This window comes from Lactuca serriola, chromosome 5 (genome assembly GCF_051521515.1).
Source record: "Lactuca serriola cultivar US96UC23 chromosome 5, Lser_US96UC23_V15, whole genome shotgun sequence".
In the NCBI taxonomy this organism is placed as follows: domain Eukaryota; kingdom Viridiplantae; phylum Streptophyta; class Magnoliopsida; order Asterales; family Asteraceae; genus Lactuca; species Lactuca serriola.
In genome coordinates, this window is record NC_136412.1 from 31677940 (window position 1) to 31690937 (window position 12998).

Below are 12998 nucleotides of genomic sequence, written 5' to 3' on the forward strand. Positions count from 1 at the left end.
CACAAAAGATTGATAAGACTATTTGTCATGATTTACTTAAGTTCAGTAAATATGGTTATACTTACAAGCTTAAGTGTAATTCTGAGACATTGGAAAAGGTTCCAATGTAAGGCAGAGCGAATAAGAAGAATCAAATTAGGCAGAAGGATAAAAGTTTCTCAAATCTGAAAAGATGGGAGAGAGTACTTTAGTATCAATTTTATGATCATCTTAATGATTTAGAGACCTTATCACAATTCATCCTCTAAGAGTCTTCTTAAAGCTAAGAAGAGGAACTTGAATTGTTGAAGTGGTTAAATCAAGAAGATGAGTCATACTTCGTTCCAATACAAGTCTTAGAGTCATACTCCAAGATTGTAACTTGAGTGACATATCTTAAAGAAGGTTTAAAACACTTGTCAAATGTAAGAGTAAAAGTTTTCTACTCTTGTACATTTGAAATTGGTAAGTTGTGATGTTTTGGATAAAACAAAGACCAACTTAGGCCAATTGTGTGAAGCGTTTGTCTTGATTAGAATCAACACTATCTCTTGGATGTTTGACAAGGGAGTCTTATAGGTCAAGAGGACAGTGGGAATCTTAAAGGTCTTGAAAGTCTCAAGAACTAATCAAGAATAAAACTTGAAGTTCTTCACTAGCACATGACTTGAGGTTTATAACCTATCGTGTTGACATATTCTGTGCCCATTCCAGTTAAAGTTGGCTTTGCATATGAGTTCTTAGAGTTCTCAATTTGTTGCACAACAACATGGAAGCAATGGCAGGCCCTTGAGCTGCCAGGTGGCAAGAAATTAAGATTGAGTTCAGTCCATATGAGTTTGGATTTGTCATTATCCTTGTCTTGTGACTATGATTTTGACAATTCACATGGATAAGAACACATACACCAGTAAATCTAAGTGTCATAAGGTTTCTCTCCGATTCATGAAAATGATGGTGAGGAAACACTTTCACTAAGTAGATTTTAGCTAGATAGCAATTATGATATTTGCATTCTCAAAGTCGTTAGTGGAGCGTGTGTGGTTTACCGGCACACTAACCTGGACTTGTGAGAAGTGGCAAAAAGGTCTAACCATTATGATTACGGCATCCCTCTTCATAATTGTTTAGATACACAAGTGTGCTATGTAAGGGAAGGTGTATGATTTTGATAAAGTCTTATCAAAACAATCTAGTATCAGAAATATGAACTTTGGTAAGAAAGTCAGTTGATTTCTGAGTACATGTCAAAGCTAGTGGGAGCATAAGTGTTATGCTAATAGTCATCATGTTAGCGGGAGCATGATAATTATGATAAGTATTGCAAGTTAGCAATGTTAATTATAGAAAACAAAAGTTTCAATTGGGAAAGAGTTGTTTTGCTATTATTAAGGGAGAGGAAATTATACTTCATCTCAAATATATAAGCTTAGATTGTGAGGTTTTAATCATTTAGTCAAGGATATATATGAATTTCATGTTGGAATGGCTCAACATAAGGAAATTTTGTGTATGAGTCCATCATTTGCGTTCTAAAATTCGATTATGATTACGGCATCCCTTTTCATAATCTGAATTATGAGAACTTGGCAAATTGAAATGGAAATGTTATAGCAAAAGACTGGTTTAGTCTTTATGTGAGACATCATGAATCGATTCCCATATGCTTCGGATATAGGATCGATTACATGTGCTATATTCATCCTTTCTAAAATTTTCCAAATGCCTAGGGCATTAAGAAGGGAAAAGGTTTAGAACTGGATATGACTAAAAGGATTAAACAATTGTTGAGGAAAATCTAAGGTTTACCAAAGATTGGTTGCTCAAGGACAGATGGAAGTATAGTGAGAATTCTGGAAGGACCATATTGACATAATCTGTAAGGAGGCAACTCTTGTTCAGAAGTGATAGTCAAAATGGAATCTGGAAATGTTTCAAAGTTAGAATTTTCAATCTGTTTAAGATTAGGAAACTTAGTGCAAGAAGGATGTTTCCAAGGAGCTGATCTCCTTTGGAATACTATGTAATGATTGTTGTCAAGTCTTTCTGACTTTGTGCATAATCATTACAAGAGGATCAATGCATATAAGTTTAGTATCTAACAGATTTCAGTAAATGGCATGAATTTGGAATTCTTGCATTTGCAGAAAGGATTTGGGAGTGTGAAAAGAGAATCATTGAAGTTATGTTCAATGGATCTAGTTCACAAAGTAAAGATCATAGACAAACATAGTATGCATACTTGGTGTATGGCATGACTAGTGTTTAGAAAACATAGTGTACATGCTTGGAGCATGGGACAACTATTGTTTTAAATTCAAGAATAAAGTTGATAGGTGAAACAGTATACAATGAATAATGTGTAATCATATGGTGATAAATAAAAGGTGTTTTATTTATGTTCATAGGTTTTGATACCATATTGGATTCTATTATTATTGTGTTTCACTTTGCATGTTTTGACTTCCCGAATAAACTGGGTTATTCTTCTGGAATGACTAAGTTATTCAAACTATCCACAGTCGGTCATATGTTGGAAGTAGATATGAATTAAGACTGTCATGGGTTGGATTGTAGAGGTCTAAGGTGTTGGACAAAGGGTTACAACACTCATGAGTGCTCATAAGTTTTGAGTATTGGATTCAACCTGCGCTTATTGGAATCACTTCATGGATTTTATCAAGAGTGATCATGAGATGATAATATCTTATATTCTTCAAACCTAGAGATATGAGTTGTTACTATGAGTTGGTTGTACATTGATTGCACCAAAACGCATTTGGTAATTCGGTGCTATAAAACGTGCCTTTGTGTATGATTCAACAAGTAGTAGAACAAGCCATATGAGTCGAAGTTTATCCATTCCTTTTACCTTCGGGATAAAAGTGATATCTGTGGGCCCCTTGATGATTTGATGATGACAAATGGAAGTGCTCGGCCGGGCCAGGACTGATTTGATTTGTTCAATTAGTCGGTCGTCATAAATCGGAAATTGGGAAACAACAAATGGACAGAGAGAATGATTATAATCCATGTCTCAGTCCATATGATATCTAGAATGGAGGAATATATGATCCCTTATCTAATGGACAAGTCATTGACAAAGGTCAGAGTTCATCTACAAGGTCAGAGTTCGACAGAAGCTTTTGAGAGCTACGATTGCCGGTCGGTTCTTGAAGTCATTCGCAATAATAGTTTTAGACTTATCCAAGTGGGAGACTGTTGGATTAATTTCTAAGTCCATAACTATAATTGGTAAGACTTGACCCGACCCGGCATGGTCCATTTAGGTTGCATGGCATCATGCACTTGGATAGACTATAATGAGAGAAATAAGACACTTATGGTTATTAATATATTATAAGTTCTAGTATATTAATAATAAGAATAATAAGATTATTTAATTAGTATTGATCAAGAATTAATCTAGGATTAATTAAGTGATCAAAAGAAGACTAATTAAATATATGGGTTGATTGTGTAAATCATCCATACTTGTATAGTGGGCTAATGCTCCATGGATAATCAAGTTGGGATAAAACCCATAGGATGGTCCATGGATGCTCCATGGTGTATTTGAACCCATGGACCCAAGGAAATGTAAAGTCATGACAATTAGGGTTTACTCTAATTGTAACAATATATAAAGATCTTATTCTTGACAAAAATCGGTCACTAGAGTGAGTAATGAAGGGCTAGCCGATTTTCATGAAGTGTAGAATTCTCTAAAGTCATTCCATTTGTATTTGGTGTTGTGTGAACCGTTTGAGGTGTCACACTTGGGGCACTTGGCACTCAAGCTTCATGAAGACTTTCTACATCAAAGAGGTATGTATTCTATCTTGTTATATTGATAGTTTTGTATGCTAGATTAGGATAATACCTTGGAAGTTCTTATTTGCATGTATAATAGAGAAAACATAGATCCAAGGTATTTAGGGTTGCATGTACACTTAGGAGTGTTAGAATGCTCATAACCCAACATTTCCTACCTTGACTTGTTGCTTCATATCTTTACTAGTGAAGAATCCATGTTTTCATTCCATGAATTTTGTCTTTGGCTAGATCTTCATCTTTCACCAAGAACACAAAGAACACACACTAGTTCTTGGTGGCTATGAACCCTCAACAACCTTCCAAATCGTAAATAACTGCTTTCTATGCTTGTTATCTACGAGAAATGCTTGTTAATAACCTAAATATCGACCAACTTAGCATAAACATGAAGGGTGTATAGTCGTAAACCCTTGTACGGACGTACACACCTCATAGGCCCGTAAACCCTCTTTGATGCTCATTATTGGCCTTAAACTTTCATTAAAGCTAAGCATGGGACCAAGAACACTTCCTTAATGCTATTTAGGACATTAAAACACCTCAAATGCACACTTCTTCATGAGTGTACGGCCGTACCCTCATGGGCCATGAACCCCTTGGCCGTACACACCATGGTGTGTCCGTAAACCTTCCTTGTTCAATCATATGTGATTTTGACACTTAGTTTCAAGTGTTTCCTAGTCCCTAGGGTGGTTACCTATCATAAATAGTGGTGATATACACTAATTTAACACATATATGTGTCATTATATGCTAAATAGGATCCGTGTGTGCTTGACTCTTTACATTCACATCACTCACTACAGGTGAGTTCATACCCCTTAATCTACCTTTTAAATGATTTTGAATGATTTTATAGCGGGGGAATACAAGTTGAACATTATAGTTATTGAATCAATCACATGTTATTAATAACTATCTAACAAATGGATTTCTTATACTTCAAGATGTTTTATCAAACAAACTATTTCAAAACATTGTATCAAACTCTTTTTCATGTTAAAATATTTATGAAACTCTTTTATATGCTAAACTCTTCATTTAATTCTTAAACTTATATATTATCAAACTCATATCTATACAGATATAGTTATATAAATATGGTTGGAAGGACTTAGGACTGATGACTTACTTTATTTCATGTTCCTTGTTTGGTTGTGGACTTCGAGTATCCCATTGTTTTTCTGATTTTTGTTTGAATCTTACTTATATATTATGTATATGTGTGTAGATATAAAAGCTTTTACCTCAGTTCACACCTTTGGGTAGCAAAGGTGTACAAACATACTCAGTTATTCAAACAACAATACTAGTATACTATAATAGGTATAGTTTAGAGCTCTACTACTCACTATTTCTAGTAGAAAGAAACATACAAGAGTCAGTTCAAACATACTATACAAAGAGAACATACATTACACTATACAAAGAGTACATACAATATACTAGTACAGAGAGAACATACTATACAAATACAAGAACACTATAACACTAATGTGAGCCACTACTTCATCGCATGGCAGCTTCCAGCCGTATCATGTTTTGTAACCAGAGTCTCCTGGAGGGAGAGCGTGAATTTGTGTATAGATCTATACTGGACTGATCGTCATACACGTTGCTGATAGCTAGAGTGGGACCTGTAGGTCTATGGGTGACGAATGTCATACCATTTCGACGTCTTTGTGCGTCGTGTTTTTACTAGTCGATCATGTATGGTTACAAGCTCATCACATTATAAATTAACTAACAATTGGTTTAAGGTAGTTAGTACAATAGTAGTTACTATATACAATACTACAGTACTTCATTATTTTCCCATTTGCATTCACTTTGTGATCTTCTCACATAAATGAAAATGTAAACTATATTTTTAGTAATGATAGTTATACTTGGGAAAAACACATACTTTTACAAAATAACAAACATACAGAACAATCGGGTCTTGGTAGAAGACTACATTTCAGTAGAAAATATAGGATTTTCTAGGAGATACAAACATTTACTACAAACACTTACAAACATTTTCTTCAAACATTTACAAACAGTTGACACTAAAGTACTTATGAACTCACCAGCTTAAATGCTGATCAACTCTTTCAAAATAACTTGTATTCTTAAGTCACCAGTAGACAGGTTCAGATGACAGGTTTTTGAGAATAAGGAGCACATTCAAGACTCATCTTTATTTTGATTATTCATTTTTGGTGTCTTATATCATTAACACATAACACTTGTATTGAATTATAATGTTAATGCAATGGATGACGTTGTTGCTTGTTTGCTATTATGCATTGTTATGATACTGTACATGATGTCCTCCGCCCCAGAATGTTTCCACCATTCTGGTTTTGGGGTGTGACATATACCCATAGTGAAGGTTCGCTAGAATGTTAGATGGGGACCTGAATTCACTTGGGAGCAGCAAGATCAAATGAAACACAAGTACCCACACATTTTTACTTAGTTCATGTGTATTACTTTAGACTTAACTTTTGGAGGAAATTCCCTTTAACGAGGGGATGTTGTGACAACCCGTTATTTTCAAGTCTGTAAAAGTCAACTAAAGTCAAAAAAAGTCAAAATTTGTCAAATAAAAGTCAAACTCATTGATTTATTTATTTATTAGAAGCACATCCAAAGTTTTGATATAACTAAACCTTTTAATTATAAGACTTTCAATATAATGATCTGAATGTGAGGACCGAAAACCCTCGCATAAGTGTAAACCCTCAGACCGAAAATAGTTCCCAACCGAAAACTCAATCACATTTGAGAACCCTCGCAAATCATATCCCCTTCTGATTGCAAACACTCATCGAACCGCAAACCTTCGCATGATGCTCGTTCTCAGCCGAAAGCTTCTTCTCGTGTAGAGTTCCTAACCGAGAACACCTAAATCCTATCAATTGGCACGGGATTCTAAGTGCTTTGCTTTTCCCAACGAAAGTGTCCCCTCATGAATTCGGCCATATACACATGTATATCAAAATCAATACCTCATTCTTACAGTTGTTGGCCAAAAACTCCCTTTTTTTCCCTCTCAAACAAACAACCGAGAGCCTCACATTTCTCTCTCAAGTACCATACGAAGATCACTTGAATCTTCATAGGATCATACCGAATTCATCAAATGTTCTTCATTGCTTTCGAAATAATCATCCAATCTCCTTAACTTCAACTAAAAACACCTTGATCTTCTTGGTTTCACCAAGAACACCAAGATCACCAAGAACATCACTTGAAACATCAAGTGACCGAAAACACATAGGTGGCCGAAAATACCTATCTCCCTTGCGGTTCACTTGTAATACTTTGATTCATACATGATCCTTAAATTTTAGGCTATTCCATAAACATTTTTACCACTATAATCACTAATTATAGACATATATATATATATATATATATATATATATATATATATATATATATATATATATATATATATATATATATATATATTACGTGAGATTCTATTAGGACTCAGTTTTGTTACGGGTCCTAACTTGTGGAATTAACTCTACTATACCCTATCTTCACCCGAACACTCACACAAGGTGAGTTCATACCCCTATGTTTAACAATTTTTAAATGCTTTTAAGGGGAGAACACAAGTAAAATACAATATAGTTGTGTTAACACTCACATGCGGTTACAAATCATGTTTAAGATATTAAATGCTTTTATAAACTTATCAAATCATTTTACACTATTTTTCAACCTCTTAAATTGTTGTTTTTATCAAACTTTATTCATATATATATATATATATATATATATATATATATATATATATATATATATGTATGTATAATTAGGATTTAGCAGACTTAGGACTATTACTCTTACCTTAACCCCTGTTCCTTTTTTGGTTGTGGGCTTAGGGTAGGATCACCTATCCGACTGTCAGTTAAACCTTATTTATACATGCCAAAAATACATATGAGTACTAAAGTTATTTCAATAAACATTGTTAATCATTTTCAATACAAAAATAACACTCGTAAACTATAATAGGTATAGTTTTGAGATCCATTCACACTATTTTCTAGTTCAATAATACTTTACTTGAATCAATACATAATTACAAATTACTTTTCATTACAAGTATATTAGTCATTTACAAGAACAAGAAAACATATACATGCTATACGTAAACGAATAATTCTAAAATGTGAGCCATTACTTCATAGTACCTCCAAAGGTACGTGCTATGTCCTATTTTATAACTAGAGTCTCTTGGAGGGAGAGTGTGGATTTGTGTATAGATCTATACGAGACTGACAATCCCGCACCTCGATTGTTAGGTACAGTTGGACCGGCAGGTCTACAGGTGACAAATGTCATAAGATTTCGACGCCTGAAGAATGTTGTGTAGGCCACTAGTCAGTTTAGCATGGTTATAATCTCATTCACATTAAGCTCTAAATGAACATTTTGGTTTACAAAACAAACATTACTTTAGTGGTTTTATTTTAAGTAATAGGACTACCTATCATTATTTTCCAACAACAATACACTATAGAGTTCATATGAGTGTAGTACACTACTTTCTATCAAAGAAAACATACATTTATGGAAAACATATACTTGCACTATTTCTGAGTACAATAACATACAAACATTTTGGTCTTAAGGCCTAAGACTGCTTTTCATATAAATAGAGAAAATATGGGATTTTCTCGGAAACATACTAACATTTTTATGGAACAAATACAAACTTTAAATACTAAATGCTTGTAAACTCACCAACTTAAATGTTGATACTCTCTTATCAAAATAACTTGTATTCTCATGGGACCAGTAGACAGGTACACCCACTCAGATTTTTGAGAAGATGGAGCTTGTTGAAGACTCTTCTTTTATTTTGTTGTACATTTTTGGTGTCATACAGTCAATACTAGAGAACACACATGTATTAACTATATTTTAATTACAATGGAAGTTGTTGCTTGTTTTACTATTATGCAATTGTTTTGATACGGTACATGACGTCTTCCGCCCCCGAACGTTTCCGCCGTTCTGGTTTGGGGGTGTGACAATTTCTTTGTTAGAGTAAGTCATTTATTACTTCATTTAAACTTCTTTTTTTAATGTATTTTTCGGTACTATATATCCAGTTGATTATGATGAAGTTTGCTGATAAATTAACGAGTGATAAAACTTTCACTTTTACAGATCCTTATCCAATTTCCAATTTATGTTGATATTTTCTACTCATCTACTACACTTCTTCCTTTTTATGTGTTATAGGGGATCCATTGTAGTGATGGCCTCCACCACGAGTTGGAAGACAAAGGAAGAGAATAACTACATCATTAAAGTGAAGGTACTATGTATAAGTTCAAAAAAAATGTCTTTGATTTCACTGATTTTTTATTCACTAGAAGGAAGGGGATGTTTGCACTAGCCACTAAGCTTCATACTATGGCTATTTTTAAGGTCATAACACAATTATCTCCCTTTTTTCTAATAATTGATTGGATTGTAACATTGCAGATCTCCCCTACTTTAACGGATGTAGAATTGCATTCCAGGTGATCCGGTTATAGCAAATGCAAATGATTTATTCTTTACAACATTGGGAGTTGGATTGAACATTACAAAGGCAACATATGAGAAATGGTCAAGTTTGTTTACATTTTAACATTATTTTTTATTCATCTTTAGTAAAATATCATTTTAGATATTTGATAGATAGTTTTAGGACTAAGGAGTAATGATAACAGTTTGGGGGAGTCAACAAGTTGCACCATTGAATATTGAAAGTTGTTTCATTTGGTATTAGCGAATCTATTGCTTTCACTTTCTATTTATTCCCATTGATTGAGACTTAAAGATAACAGTTTGGGTGAAAATGTTATGGACATTTTCAAAAGTTCAAAAACTTCAATTTTCAGACTCTCCTAAGGTCTATATGCTTCCAGTTGCTTCTTGATATTTACAAAGGATGGTTGACTTTTTTGCAGCTTAGAATGGTAACACTTATGTCATCTCTACATAGAAATAATCGGTTACAATAAGCCAATCTGAAAGAGACATATTTTGATCACACACAAAATATTAGTTACAATTACTTACAAGGCATAATACTACCTGAATAGGGTTAAACACGGTTGCAAGGCATGTGAAAGCGGAACTACGCAATATCACTACTCACACAAGGTTGTAAGTTGTTACCGGATTTTCTTTCTGCACTAAGGGAATTTTGGACATTTTACCGAATGACTCAAATTCTTTTTGTGTATATCGTTTTATATATTAATGTATTTCAAATTATTGATTAGGGACCTAGAACCAAATAATTTTTGGTAACTATTTCACATAATTTTAGGGAGATCTTAAACATCAACAATTATTTTATAATTTTACCACAACTGAAACCATTTAGAAAAGACATGTAAACTACTATCAAGAATTTAATTCTTTATACTTCCAATTTTCTAGTGAAAAAAAATTATATATAAGAAGACTTAGACCTTGACTGTGACAACCCGAAATTTCCAATTGCATGAACATCATCTATTCATTAGAAGCTAGTTCAGTTTCTGTGATTTTCAAGCTTTTCCAAACAAGTTTGTGTACATTAGGGTTTATGTTTTAGGTGATATCAGGAGAGTGGATACTCCTGGTTTTGTGAAACTTGGGCATTTCAAGTTTCATACTGTTACAGTCCAACATCAGGAATGAAAATATTTTCTGCCAAAATATTCCAGGACTATAAATAGTTTTCTGAACTAAATTAATTCATTATTCACAATTCCAAATAGAGAAAAGCCATATTCTCTCTGACGGATCTTCGGGTTTTCATCCCAGATTGTGAGTCTACTTTTCTATATGTTTTTCAATACTTGTTTAATGCATATTAGCATCAATAACATGTCTAGATGTCAAGATCCGGGAGTTTACCGCCCAAGAACGTTCTTGGGGAGTAAACTCCAAAATGGAACTCTAATGCTTTCTAGACCCATTCCTATGTTAGAGGACTTGTTTAGGAGTTAGAGTATGATCTTTAAAGGCCAAAAAGCATCCAAGAAACATAAGTCTTTGGAGTTTACGGCCAAGGAACTACCTTGGGCCGTAAACCCCTTTTTAAGGGCAATTGGTGCCCTAAACTACCCCTAATGCTTAAAGACCTTTACCCTAAATTGCTTGTGCTTATTTTAGGCATCAAAAGACATCAAATACATAAGTTTCTAGGAGTTTACGGCCAAGGAACTCCGTTGGGCCGTAAACCCCTTTTTAAGGGCTTAAATGCCCTAAAACTCTCCCCAAATGCTTAAGGACCTTAACCACTAGTACATGTGCTTGATTAGAACACCAAAAGCCCATAAAAGCCATAAGTTTTTAGGAGTTTACGGCCAAGAATCCTTCTTGGGCCGTAAACCCCATTTTGTGGGACAAAATGCATTCCAATCACACCTAAGGCCTTAATACAATTTTCCTTGAACCCTTGGGACTAGAATGGAGAGTAGAAAACAAATTAATCACTCCTTGGAAGGAGTTTACGGCCAAGGAACATGACTTGGGCCGTAAACTCCAAGTGAAGGCACCAAAGTGTGCCTCTTGCCCCCATTAGCCTTAGATAAAATCATGGATGCCATTCTTGATGTTTAAGGGCCCCAAATCAATTTATTTCCTAGAGTTTACGGCCGTAAACTCTAAGGTGAAGGACCTTAGGCCGTAAACTCCCTTATGGAGTGTTCTAAAGCCTTAAAACTACTTCATGCATTATTCCAATAAAGATAGGAGTGTTCTAGATGCAAGATAACACCACAAAACACCCAAAAACACCATTTGAGGAGTTCACGGCCATAAACCTATGAGTTTACGGCCGTAAACTCCAAGGTGTGGGGTTTGTTGGATGGTGAACTCCTATACAAGGCCCTTTGATATTTCAAACCCTTTTGCCTTGTCCCGTAGCAACTTAGATGCAACCATTTGAACCTTAAACACTCATAAAAGTGTTTAAATGTTTGCTAAGTGTCTTAACTTATTTATTTAAGCTATTATATGTCTAATTAGTTATATATATGTTTATTATATGATAACTAGGCTCGTGCGTGTAAACCAGTCTCTATTTGTCACCTAGCACGGTAGCCGACACTGCAATTCAGACGACTCACCACAAGTGAGTTCATACCCCTTGAATCAACCTTTGAAATGATTTTAAGTGTTTTAAATACTTTATGGGGGGGGGGGGATACAAGTCAAATACTTATAGTTATTGCTTCAATCACATGTGATTGCATTTAATCACATGTGATTAATAACTAGGAAAACAACGATTTTTACCACTGTTCAAACTGTTTTACAATTGAAATGTTTTACAAACTGTTTTACTATCTAAACTTACTTATAGACTGTGATTCAAACAAATGCTTCTTACACTTAAACTGTTTTATCAACTTATGCCTTCAAAATGTTTTATAGATCGACATCAAGTCGATCTTCTCTTGAAATTATATTTATGCTTCAAATGTTTTATGAAAACTTATTTATGCTTTTATATACCCAATTGCATGCCCATATATGTATAGATATATAAATAATGTTTAAAGGGCTTAGGAAGGCCATCCGCCCTATTTCCTTTTCCTCGATTTGGATGTGGTCTGGTGGGATTTCGGGTGACCATCCGAAGGTCGTTTCCCTATTACTTATATAGCATATATACATGTATAAACATAAAAGTACTTCCATATTCATATTCATCAGTACATCATTAGCTGGTTACCATTGGGGTAACGCAGGAACAATACATATACAGATATACTAGAAACAATACATATACAGATATACTAGAAACAATACATATACAGATATACTAGAAACAATACATATACAGATATACTAGAAACAATACATATACAGATATACGAGAAACAATACATATACATGAATACTTAACAATTGTGATCCACTGTATCGGGCATGCCTTAAATGTCATGGCCCGAGTTGTAGCCAGAATTCTCTTGGAGGGAGAGCGTGAGTTTGCGTATAGATCTATACTGGATTGACTATCCTACACCTTGCTGCTAGCTACAGCCGGACCTGCAGGTCTGCGGGTGCCAAACGTCATTTCTTATTACGACCGTTCATTATGTCGTTGATTATCAGTCGATAGCATGGTGCAATTAATCACAATAAACCTTAATATAAATCCGGTTTAAGGTAGTAGTATT